Source organism: Malaclemys terrapin, chromosome 1 (genome assembly GCF_027887155.1).
Source record: "Malaclemys terrapin pileata isolate rMalTer1 chromosome 1, rMalTer1.hap1, whole genome shotgun sequence".
Lineage (NCBI taxonomy): Eukaryota > Metazoa > Chordata > Testudines > Emydidae > Malaclemys > Malaclemys terrapin.
In genome coordinates this window covers 237,767,958-237,781,167 of record NC_071505.1, presented here as the reverse complement: position 1 = coordinate 237,781,167, position 13,210 = coordinate 237,767,958, and the positions used below count along the sequence as shown (strand labels likewise).

General features: G+C 41.4%; 1 long non-coding RNA gene across 1 annotated transcript in view; it reads left to right on the top strand.

Moving 5' to 3' along the window:
- LOC128830669 (uncharacterized) overlaps positions 1-3,950 on the top strand; it is a 54,967-nt gene extending 51,017 nt beyond the window's left edge. Inside the window, exon 3 of the long non-coding RNA XR_008443639.1 lies at positions 2,687-3,950. This is a non-coding gene — a long non-coding RNA (uncharacterized LOC128830669). The remainder of the gene's footprint in view (positions 1-2,686) is intronic.
- The last annotated feature ends 9,260 nt before the right edge of the window (positions 3,951-13,210 follow it).

Sequence of the window (13,210 nt, the reverse complement as noted above, 5' to 3'; positions counted from 1 at the left end):
CCATCCACTATGGCCTGCACGTTTCCCAGAGTCACTACCCTTGATATTAGCAGGTCTTTGATTGCCTTGGCAACTTGGATCACAGCAGCCCCCACAGTAGATTTGCCCACTCCAAACTGATTCCTGACTGACCGGTAGCTGTCTGGCATTGCAAGCTTCCACAGGGCTATCGCCACTCGCTTTTCAACTGTGAGGGCTGCTCTCATCCTGGTATTCTGGCGCTTCAGGGCAGGGGAAAGCAAGTCACAAAGTCCCATGGAAGTGCCCTTACACATGCGAAAGTTTTGCAGCCACTGGGAATCATCCCAGACCTGCAACACAATGCGGTCCCACCAGTCTGTGCTTGTTTCCCAGGCCCAGAATCAGCATTCCACAGCATGAACCTGCCCCAGTAACCCCATGATTTGCAAATTGCTGTGGCCCGTACCTTGTGTGAGGGCTGTGTCCATGTCAATTTACTCATCACTCTTGTCGCCGCGCTGCAATCGCCTCATCGGCTGGTCCTGGTTTTGCTTTGGCATGTCCTGGCTCTACATATACTCCAGGACAATGTGCGTGGTGTTCATAGTGTTCATAATTGCCGCGGTGATCTGAGCGGGCTCCATGATCCCAGTGCTATGGCGTCTGGACTGAAAAAAGGCACGAAACTGATGGAGGGAGGGAGGGGCGACTGACGACATGGCGTACAGGTACAGGGAATTAAAATCAACAAAGGTGGCTGTGCATCAGGGAGAAACGCAAACAACTGTCACACAGAATGGCCCCCCCAAAGACTGAACTCAAAACCCTGGGTTTAGCAGGCTGTTGATTTCATGGAGGGAGGGGGAAGTAAATGAATACATCTATTTTTTACATCTTAAGCTGGCAGCAGATGGTGCAGCATGCCTGATAGCCCTCGGCATCTTCTGGGTGCTTGGCAGAAGATACTGTACTACGACTGCTAGCCATCATCGTCAAGACGGTTCAATAGGACTGCCGGAAGGACTGAATCTCCAGGAAACAAAGCATGTCTGCCCAGGTGCCTCTGATTGAACTGGAATACGACGATGACTGATACCAGTCGTAATACACCATCTACTGCCAAAAGGCAAGGGGCTGCTGCTGTGTAGCAATGCAGCCCCAAGTTTGCCAGCATCCAGATAGCCAATGAAGGCTACCAGGCATACTGCACCGTCTACTGCCAAAAGGCAATTAGCTGCTCCTGTGTAGCAATGCAGTACCATGTCTGCCGGCACCTAGATGACATATGGTGACAGTGAGCTGAGCTGAGCTGAGCGGACTCCATGCTTGCCGTAGTATGTTGTCTGCACAGGTAACCCGGATAAAAAGGCGTGAATCGATTGTCTGCCGTTGCTCTGACGGAGGGGGAGGGGCCTGACGGCATGTACCCAGAACCCCCCGCGACACTGTTTTGCATCATCAGGCATTGGGATCTCAACCCAGAATTCCAATGGGCGGCGCAGACTGCGGGAACTGTGGGATAGCTTCCCACAGTGCAACACTCCGGAAGTCAACGCTAGCCTCGGTACTGTGGACACGGTCCGCCGGCTTCATGCACTTAGAGCATTTTATGTGGGGACACGCACAATCGACTGTATAAAACCAATATCTATAAAACCGGCTTCTATAAATTCGACCTAATTTCGTAGTGTAGACATACCCTAAGGAGTCATGTCAAATCTTGGAACTTTTTTTTTTTTAATTCTCTTGTGGCTTGGTCATGCAGTCTTTACTTAGGGAAAACACACTTCAACTCCCACTGAAGTATTTTGCAGAGTAAAAAAACACTAACAAACCCTTTGGGAAAAGAGCCAAAAAACAAAGGACATGCACACACATAAAAATCAGACCCAATCACATTTTTGCATAACATTTCATGCACCTCTTTAAAAATGTAACCTATACAGTCTAAAAATGAGGGGATCTGGGTATTACAGCACTGAGAAAAATCACATAATTACAATCAGGACCTCAATGTTGCATTAACATTCATCATCTCCTGTTAAACCTTGGTATTTTATCTGCATTCATCCCTAACTGTATTTCTGATTCTAAGGTACTGTAGCCTACATTAACAGTCACTTTGGGTTTAACATGATAAAATGTGCACTGTCAAGTCCCCACAGATCCCACATTTCCCTGGTCTCTCAAGCTTTAAAAACTCATTTAACACTGAGGGCTAATTAATTAACAGAATTTTCCGATATTTAATGGAGACTACCCTAAACCATAGAACCAAGCCCAGCTGAAATGTAGTTCACTGAAGTGGCCTCTAATTACACCCATCTTGATCTAACAATTGCTCTAATTCTTATTTGTTGTTGTTAGTATTCTGGGTTTTATTTGAAATAATATTCATAACAGTACATTATGGTTTAATTTTTTCCCTAATCTATGTCAGCAAAGAAGACTTTATAAAGCACTGAGTGCTGTGGGCACTTGAACTGCTTTTTGCTTTAATTAGAACAACATGCACAATTCAGGAAAAAAAGACAGATTTATTATTTAACAAATTGGTAAACTTCAGGGAAAGATGTTCAACTTTTACACCAGCTGCATAAAAACTTTCACATGACTCCAGATGGTTGATTAACGTTTTATATGTCAGCAAACTGCTTTTCTTTATTTGCATTGTTCTTGTTGGCTGTTGCAAAATTTATTTCTATTCATTGTCTTTTGTTTACAGGTGTTTGCAAAATAAATCTGTGACTTCAAGAAAGAAATCAAAGATGTGTGTAGCTGTTACTTGAAGCAGAGTACATTGGAGTAAAGAAGACTCTGTGTGAATTAATAATGAGACACAAATGAGCATGCATAAGTGTGTGGTTATGAACATCTGTTTCAGGTACATCATTAGGGCACAAAAAGCCAGAACCTGCTCCCACTGAAGTCAATTGGAATTTTGCTGTTGACTTAGGGCTGGTCCACACTAACCCCCCACTTCGAACTAAGATACGCAACTTCAGCTACGTTATTCACGTAGCTGAAGTCGAACTATCTTAGTTCGAACTTACCATGGGTCCACACGTGGCAGGCAGGCTCCCCCGTCGACTCCGCGTACTCCTCTCGTGGAGCAGGAGTACTGGCGTCGACAGCGAGCACTTCCGGGATCGATCCCAGAAGATCGATTGCTTACCGCCGGACCTGGAGGTAAGTATAGACGTACCCTTAAATAGAAGCAAATTTGAGTCCTTACAGGGGTATGTGAAAAAATGCTCGTGGCCAGAGAGTATTCCTTTTTAAAAAAAGAGAGTAATCTGAGAGTTGTTTGGACTAGAGATTTGGATACACAACTATCTCTGACCCAATGCAATACAAATGTATTTAATGTTAAAAAAAGCAACTATCGATCTGAGGGTAGGCTTATTTATCAAAAAACACTTTTTCAAATATAGTGTCCCCACATACGCTAATGGTAATGGGCCTCATAAATGCTGACTGCTATTGTAATTGTAACTTCCGTGGTGCTACATTAGCTCATATGTTTTGGGAGTGTCCCAGTATCAAGAATTTCTGATACAAGCTGGGTCAAAGGGCTACCTTGATACTAAGCTGGAGCCCTACCCCTTAAGTTTCACTCTTGGATATATTTCTGATGCCTGTAGTTACCTGGTAACAAAACAGTGTGGTTCTAATATACAGTTTTGGTCCCTAACAAATGAAACCTGCAAAAATGGAAAAGTCAATCCCCACCAGACATTGATGACTGGTTCAGTGACATGGCAGCAAATGAATGACTGGCATTTTGCAGAAGGGGAATGCCTGAAAAATTCAAAACAATTTAGGCTGACTTTTATAATTAAGGTAGAACTTGAAAATAGATATGTTGCTTCCCCTGTCCTCTCTTAATCCTAACCCTCTTTATTTACTTCATGTATTATGATGAATTTGGTATTATGGTACATTTGTTATATTTGGAAAAAATAATATATATATAAATAATAAAAGAGAGTAGCATTTTTGTGGGTTCAATAAAACATTTCTGGTCCCTGCTTTGCAATTATCCTGGAAAACTGTCTTTACTCTGTGAAAAGGTGATTTTACTGCAAAGGTGATGAATTTAAGTGTGGATCGGGGTCAAAAGGGCCTGGTTCTCAGTGGCTTGGTGAGCCAGAACATTTTTCACAATGGCATCATCTAAGCTTCCCTTCTAAAAAATTAACTCTCTAGTACATATGGTTGAGAAGATATGAATGTGAATGGAAGGTAACCAAAGCAATGATTTCTGCCAGAGTCTGCAGATAGCTTGAAACACTAGCTCTGAAAGGTATGAGTTGCCCCTGTTGATCTCTGTGGTGTGTTAACATGAAAAACTATGACCATTTCAATGGCCCTTTGGTAATTATTTCACATCTGTTCAAAGTGTGCAACAGTGGAGAGGGATGATTGTTTTTATGAAGATCTGCGCATAATATCATGAGTAACACTGGAGCAAATCTTGTAGAGCTCCGTGGAACACAATGGGGTACGTGAGTCTTACCTAGGGTAAGCCAAGCCCAAAGCATATACATTTCACTGACTGGCAGTAGAGCCAGCACTGCACACATAATCATATTTTGAAAAGTTACACAGCCTAATATAAATAAATAGGAAGGGGATCTTGCAGTAGGAAGTTAGCCCATACTCTGATTAAGCTAACAAGTAAGCAAAGGAATACAGAACTTCCTGGGGGTGGGACTCCTAACACTCCCCTGTGGGACAAACAGAGCTATGGAAATGTTAATGGACTGTACTCAGCAGAGGAGAAACCAGCGGGGAGGAAAGCACTAGCTGACACCTGGCTGTGACTTAATTGTGTCTTTACAAGTGTTGATCTGCTCCATGTCTAATAAATGCAGCTTGGGAGTCCAGAACTCAATTAAAAACACTATAAATACAACAGCAGAGTGCACAGAAAAGGAAGCAGTGTGATAAGTTCACACCACGGCGTTGTGACTGAGAAAATGTCATTGCCTAGATGCCGATAGGAGAGATTACTCTGGGTCTAAAGTGGTAATAAAGAATGTTTGGGCTGAAATATCAAAGTAACAACTGTATATCTGAGAGAGTTTCTGATACAAGTGAAAATCTCAGATGATGAGCAGATGACTGAAGGAGGACCATAACCTTTACATGTCCCAAGTGTCAAGGAACATCACCCATCTGAGTCCTAAAGTTCCCTATAGCCCACATAAATATGGTGTTCCCCTCACATTTATTATTGAACATTATTTATCACAAACATTCAGAATTATGGAACTGAGCTTTTAGAAAGAATTATTTACCCTAAATTAATGGTTCTCTGTCAGGAGCTGGTTGAGTGCTCTGGGCCAACAGTACCCCCTAATGGTGACATACCAGGATATAATGCTTAACAGTGAGCCTCCAAGGGCCACTTTGCCTAGCAGCAATATCACAAGGTAGTGTCCCACACTAGTGAGAGTCAGGGAACCCAGTCCCACCCTACTCCACCGGGATCTGACCCAGGGCCCTTTGAAACAGTGGACCCTGACACAGGGTTCAGATCCTGAAACCCCAAGCGCATTCGCTGGGTCACTTTCTACCCTTGCTCCAGTCCCTCCAGCATCATCTCCGGGGTTGGACATGGGATCCCTCTAGTGTTTCCTCTGATTTGTCTCCAAAGTCTCCTTTGCTGGCAACAGTGGGTCATCCCCATCAATTCCTGTGGTCAGCTGACTTCCCAAAGCGTGGCTAGGAGGCTTAATCCTGGCAGCTTGGAATCCTGGCAGCTTCCCGACAGGAGGTTGCTGCACCCATCTGCTCTCCTCCTCAGTCAGCCCAGACTGAGTTGAGCTGCTTGCTTTCGAATGCTCCCTCCACAGGGAGCATGCCCAGCAGGGGTGAGGACATGTGGTCTCTTGGGCCCAGAGCAGTTCATTAACATTATCCTCTCAAGTGTGGGGTTGGTATTCCCCGTCATAATTCCACAGCATTTTAAGTTTCCCTCAGGAGTGCTTTTTTTGTTGTTTATTTTGGGTCTTTGTTACACATTGCATTCCACAGTGGGTCCTTGGTAATTTGAGAGGTATGAGAAAGGCAGACACCTGCACTCTAGATGATAAATGTATGGTGTCTTAAATCAAGGTTAACTTCAAGATTTTTGTCCCTTTAGCCATTCTGTTACCCAGATGTCATAGTAGATATGATATTATGTTGCTTGCATTTGATTTGTTATGATTTTTCTCAATTTTCTAGCAAATGTTTCTTTCTTTGAGATACTTTCGGATTTAGGCTGTTGCTGGGAATATCCCTGTAGACTTTTTGGAGGCAAAAAAAGCTAGCTTCCAGCTTGATGAGAGGCAGAAGCAGAGACAGAGTGATCTCAGCTAGACAACTCAGCCAAATGTGTGGGCAGAAAGATGCCTATTCCAAAAGGTGTTGCCAAAATACTGTCTGTGATTTTTTTTTTAAAAAAAGTCCTGATGAAAGACTGATAACTGCAAGTTTAGTTGAAGAAAGAGAGTACCTTTGAGTTACACCCCATCTTGGGCTCTGAACTCCTGCCTACTATGGGAATTTTGACTAATGCAAGTTCTGGGATTTAACAGAAAAGCAATTCTATCAATTCTTGTATGATAACATTTTTTGTATGATAACTGCTGTATCAGGCAGATTGCTACTAAAGCAGGACAGTAGACAAATTGAACTACCAACCAATCATGCCTCAGTACTCTTGGCAACTAGGTTATTTCTACTTTTGATTTTGATTGTTAATACTATCACTGTTTTTAATCTCACAAGAAAGAACTGGTGAGAGTGTATTAATAAACACATGATAATGAAAAGCATCTTGGGTTACTTTTACATAGACCCTCCTCTCACATGTACTTCTTTCCTTGTATTATCTATTTCTTTCCACAATCTATTACTCTGGTTTATCACAATATGAACCTCACTTCTGAGAAACCTGGTGATTTGACATTGTTTAACTAACATGGGACAAATTCTGTTTGTATTTATATGACAGCTAGAGACCTCCAGAGATAAAACCATGTGTCTCTGTAGCTTGCGCTAAAGAGCCAGGATCTCCAGATGGGAGTTGTAACAGACTCTTCAACAGGCACTGAGGGAGATAAGTAACACACACTGACCAATGGGTTACATTCACATTTGCAGTATGTACCTCAGAGCAGAAATTAGCCTTGTATCTCCGGCTGTATTGTGTGTCTCTGTCAAGCTTGTTTGTCTCACTTACTCCTTTGTTTTTATTAAACACAACACAAACAAAAAGCCCTTCATAATAAAAAGTACTGCAAGAAACAAAAAAAATGAAAATAATGAAATTGAGTGTGAAAAAAGATGGTTCTCCCTACAGGACATTTTTTAGGTTTGTTAAATGATTGTCTCTGGTTATGTGGCCAAAACTCAGGGCAGGAGACAGGCTATCTGGGTTCTACTTCGGCTCTGAACAGATGTCGAAAAAGCTAGATGTCGGGCCAGATTTTCAAAATGGTCATCTAACTGTGGCTGCCTCCGTTTTTGAGTCCATGATTTTAGACAGATAGTGCCTGGTTTTCAAAAATGTTTTATAGTTATTATTATTACTATTATTATTAATGTTATTGTTAATATTATTTTAATGTTATTACCATTTGCATAGCAGTAGCACGTAGGCCTTCTCTGGAAATAGCACCTTAAGAGGTTTGTGTATCCCAATGACACGGAGAGCTATGCCAGCAGGAATTTTAACCCCTAGAAGGACCACCCAAACCAGAGAGGTCAGAGGGTAGGGACTAGACAAAAAGCAGTCAGCTACTTCTCCGGAGATGGTGATGCTTTTTTGTGCCCTAAGCTACATCTAACAGTGAAGGAAGGATTCAGATTCATCACACTACAGGCCCCAAACAGTGTTAGGCATTGTACTCATACATAATAATTAAAGTACCTTGATGGTCCCTGCCCCAAAGAGCTGACAATCTTAGAGCACCCATAGCCCCTATTGACCTCATCTGTAAAATGGGCCTAATAATAGCTATTTAATAGCAGTGTTGTGAGACATTCATTCATACTTTCAATTTTTTAATTAAAGTTTGAGATATTTGGATGGAAAGCTCTATTAAAATGCATGAAAAATATTCATTATAACCTCTTCTTAGGGAAAACTCAGTTATTTCTTTTAAAATTTTTGTATCACAATACATAAAGCATCTTTATAATGATGCTGTATAGCAATATCAACACATTACCACAGACCCTTGTATGTTTGTATTTTGCAATTTCATGGAATCACTTATTTGCCAAGTGGTCATTTTCTCACATTTATTATGACAACAGGATAAATGCCAGCATTTGTCAACATCTTGTAAATGATGAGTCTTAATGAGTCAATCTAGTGTTTCACTCCTCTGAGGAATCGCATAATAGGATGAGCAAAATATCAGGTTAAAGAAAGTGGGAGGGAATCCCAGAGGACAACCCTTTTCTATGTATAGTATATTCCTCAAGGTTTTGCTTGGAGTGGGTTCTAGGATGCAGGCCAATTTGGCTTAACCCCCTGTACAACATTTTAATTGTATTTTTATCAAATCCAGCAGAAATGCAGTCTACATGTTGGATGACAGAAAGCTGTTCTCTACTCTTTAAAGCTATAGAAAACAGCTTGAGCTTTGGAGAACTTTTTACATAATACATGAACTTAAAGCTATTCACCCTTAGCTTAATGAGTCTAACTAAAGTGTCTGCTTTTGACCAGTTCTAAACTTTGTTTTTCTCCGTCAGTTTTGTAAAATGTTTTGCAGCCTTTCAGGTTATTTGCAAACCTCTTTCCAAAGATTATCTGCACAGAGCAAGGTGCATCCTGATTGGTCAAACATTTTTTGACTAAGGATCATGTCTAAAGTGTGTGTGTGTGGTTTTTTTTTTTTTTTTTTTTTTTTAATGGTCTAGGCTAGAACAGGGAAGGGGATTCTTGTATTGCCTGTGAACATGTTAATGTAATATATTGTTTGCTTTTAATGTATGGGATGTCCCACATGTTGAGGTACTAGACAGAAAAAAATAAGTGACAGTCACCAACACTATTAACACTTATTAGAAAAGAAAAAAAGACTTATTTTTTCCATAGTATTACTTCATCGTTCCAATATGTTCTGCAAGATCACCAGAAGACATATTGTTCTGATAATGAAATATAATATCAGTGTGAACCAAGTATACTTTGAAGATCCAACATATCATTTGGCAAGTTTTCAGTCCATTGGAAATGTGTCTGGTTTTGTTTTGTTGGTGTTGCAGATGGGCAGATGATTTTAAGGGATTGTTTGTGTGAGTGTTTCTAAAAACAATCACGAGGATGTATCAGGTTTTTTCCTATTTGAGCCTGAAATCAGAATGGGCAACCTCAGGATTATACAGTTTCTTTTATAGAAAATTGTCATTAAATTATGGTTAAATTTATAAATTGATCCTAGTCCCATTTAAGTTAATAGCTAGATTCAATGAGGTCAGGATTTGACCTTGTGTGAATAAATTGCAAGGCTATATCCTTGGATCTGAACACCCTTGAATTTTGGAGGTGTTCAAAATCTGTGTCAAGATCTGAATTTTGCAAGAGACCCCTGTTGTTGTTATGAGATAGACCAAGATCCCACCGTACAATGAGCATTCGAACTCTGGGTCTAAGATCATCGTTTGGCTGGAGATTAATGTTGCCAGGATAGTCTGAAGACAAAGAATACACATTCTTTTAAATGTTACCATAAAAATGAAACAAGTTTAGGAAGACAATCAACAATAATGAAGAAAAATATTTGTTAATAAAAGAAAGGATATGCAGTCAGATACATACCACACTAATCAAAAGGATGATATGGATGAAGTCCTGATGGTAATGGATAATTGGGTAGTGGGTAGGGCAGCAGTATTTGCTGTGCTACTTCAGGGTGTGGTCCCCCCCACCCCCAACCAAAGCAAGCCTCGATTCTGACTAGATCCAGCCAGTAGTATTTGATAAGGGGCCCTGCTCAGGGTTATGAGAAAAGGTGAATGATAGACAAAGTGAAAAAGGAAAAATACTCCCCAAACGCTGGGGAAGGCAGATGAGTTACAATCTCAGAAACATCTGATTCATGCAGAAAGGGTTCAGGAGAGGGGGTTGGTATCCACAAACAAAAACACCACACTACATCTCCTCTACCTAAGGAGGTAGACTGAATCAAGGGGCATCCAATAAAACATGGTTCACACTTTAGGCTAACCTCCATAATGCCTATAGTGTCCATGACTGATATGAGAGACTCCACCAGATTTGCCACCTGGAATGTACTAACCCTAAATGAGGTTGGGTTTCATTAGTCCAAGAGATGAAACGATGCCTCATTGCAATTGCTGGGATAACCAAAAGACTAGTGAGAAATGATCAACATTCTGTGAAGGATGCAAGTCTACTGTACTCAAAGAAACAAACACATAAATGGGGTAGCATTTGTCCTCTCTTCACCCTTTAATAAATCACTCTCAATGTGGCACCCAATTTCTCATCGACTGGTGTATGCCAGGTTGATGTATTGCCATGGATGACTGTCCATCATTGTAGCCTATGCTCCCACTGAGAAAGCTACAGATGCTAATAAAAATTAATTTTATCAGTAGTATATGTAGAGCTGAAGGCAGCCTTCGATTATGTCTTTAGAGCTTCCCTGTGAAAGCCCCTATTAGGCATTGGTGATCCTGACATCCTCTTGAGGTTAATTCAAGATCTACATAATGATTCGGGGCACAGGTGTGATGGGGGACTCATAGGTATAAAAGGTTTTACATTAGATCCGGGGTAAAGGAGGGCGGTGTCCTGACTCCAGCCTGATTCTGCCATCCAGTGGATTGGCTTCTTGAACATATCTCCACGAGTACTGGTATATCTGTTGGTTCAATTTACCTACCTGGATTATATGGATAATACCATCCCCTTCAGCCAGGATGCAAACAACCTTAAAGACACACTAGAGAGTTTTGAACACATGGCAGCTGCCCTTATGCTAAGGGTGTCTTGGGCAAAACAAAAATGAGAGAATGTCACCGCAAAAGTTGTGATACAAGAAATCTGTGCTGCCAGACAAACCAGGGAAGTAGTGGATGATTTCATCTATCTAGGCAGTAACTAGTCATCAAATGGGTGCAGCAAGACAGAGGATCAGTTTAATATACTTGGCTATGAAAGACCTGCATAGGGTCTGGAGTAAAAAGAAGGTGAAATTATATACAAAAATATGGACTTATCAAACCCGTGTACTTCAAATCCTCTTTATTGGATCTGAAATACGGACGTTGGTTAAACAAGACATCAGTATGCCGGAGGCATTTATTATGTGTTGCCAGCAGTGACTGTTGGGGATAAGATGGCTTGATTTTATCAGTAATGGGGATGTACTATTGAGAGCTGGCCTGGAGAGGATTGAAGTGATTGTTGGTCACTGCTGCCTGGCACTTTCTGGTCATATATCCCATCTTGGAGATAAAGTCGCCGCACGTTGAGCCCTGAAGATCAGCCTTGAGGTCATGGGGAGACAGTGCCTGGCCATTGGCTGGCAATGGCCATGCTGGTGTGTATGTTTAACCTGCCTGCACCATATCAGTGATAATCCTGTGGACCTTTTAGACACTAGAATAAATCCATACAATGTGGCCATGGACATTTGACACTATGGACCCTCTCTGTCAGCATATTGTTGTCGTTGTTGTTGATTACGGTAGTAGAAAGGACCCAATTCACACTCACTGCTTATATGCGGTACAGTATATACAGTGCTGACATATCTTTGAAAGAAGTTAATGGAGAATAAACTTTTACAAACTATCTCCAAGTGAAAGAAATATTTGGGTAACTTTTGGCGCAGATTTCATGAAGTTCTACCATGTTGGAGATACATTTCCTTCCGTTTTAATAAATTATCTCCTACTTTATTGTGATGCACAAAATCTGGATGTATGCATGGTGAGATTCACATAAATACAGTAGTTATGTTCAGAAATTACTCTTTGCATGCAGGCAATTGACAAACTGGCCCATGCAAAACTGAACACAAGTAGAGGAAGGAGGCAGAGATACAGTGGGTTCCTGAAGGATGGGAGAACAAGTAGGTTTTGTGTGGCCTGAGAGGATTGAAGTAGAAGTGTATGCTGAAGTGTGTGGGAGGAATTAATGGCAGGGACCTGTGGAAAGAAGTAGTGATCGGGGCCAGAGAGTTGGAGGTGGGAAAGTGTTTGCTTGAGACTTGATAGAGATAGAGGGAATCTGTGAGAGTGAGGCAAAGATGAGGGGCCTGAAATACAGAGGCAGAGAAAGGGAATCCAGATGGGAGAAGAACTGAAAGGAGAGATTTTTACTGTGATTTTTGTATCATGTTATATATGATCTCATTAATTGAAATATATGTTCAGTTAAAGACATAAACAGTGCAAGTACAATTACATGTAAACTTAATTTTCCTAGATTAGTGCCTCATTTATGAATTTTGGGAGATGGTCTTTTTTTACTGTGACAGCCATTCAGCTGTATGAATTCTTGTGAATCACAGGAATTACAATATTTGAAATCCAGCTTGGAAAGCACTCTAGCTATAGCACAAGACACATCAGCCTGCACCCAGAATGAACTGATTGAACTATATGAGAAATTATAGTGTAGGGGCATCAAATGCGTCCGCAGGTTTTCACTTTTAGCTGGTGAAATTGTAAATATTGCCAGGGCAGAACAATGCCATCATTGGGGGTGGTTTTCTGAAACAGTGACAAGGATTAAAGAGAGATTCTTGAGTTTTCTCCTATTTTCAGAACTGAGTGCAAAAACTCAAAGCCAATAATATCTCAACAGTTGTTTCTATAAGGGCTGGTCTACACTGGGGGGCGGTGTCGCTGTAAGATACGCAACTTCAGCTACGGGAATAGCGTACTGAAGTCGATGTATCTTATTTTGACTTACCTTGGGTCCTCACGGCATGGGATCAATGGCCACTGCTCCCCCGTCGACTCCGCTACCGCTGCTTGCCCTGGTGGAGTTCCGGAATCGATGGGAGCGCATTTGGGGATCGATATATCTCGTCTAAACGAGACCCGATATATCGATCCCCAATAGATCGATTACTACCCGCTAATTTGGCAGGTAGTCTGGACGTACCAAGTTTAGGCTTCACCTCTTCAAAATGAGTGGTCAAGGATATAGCTGTTGTTCCTTATTGGTGTGAGTGAAGTCTATATTATCAAATCTACCCAGCTG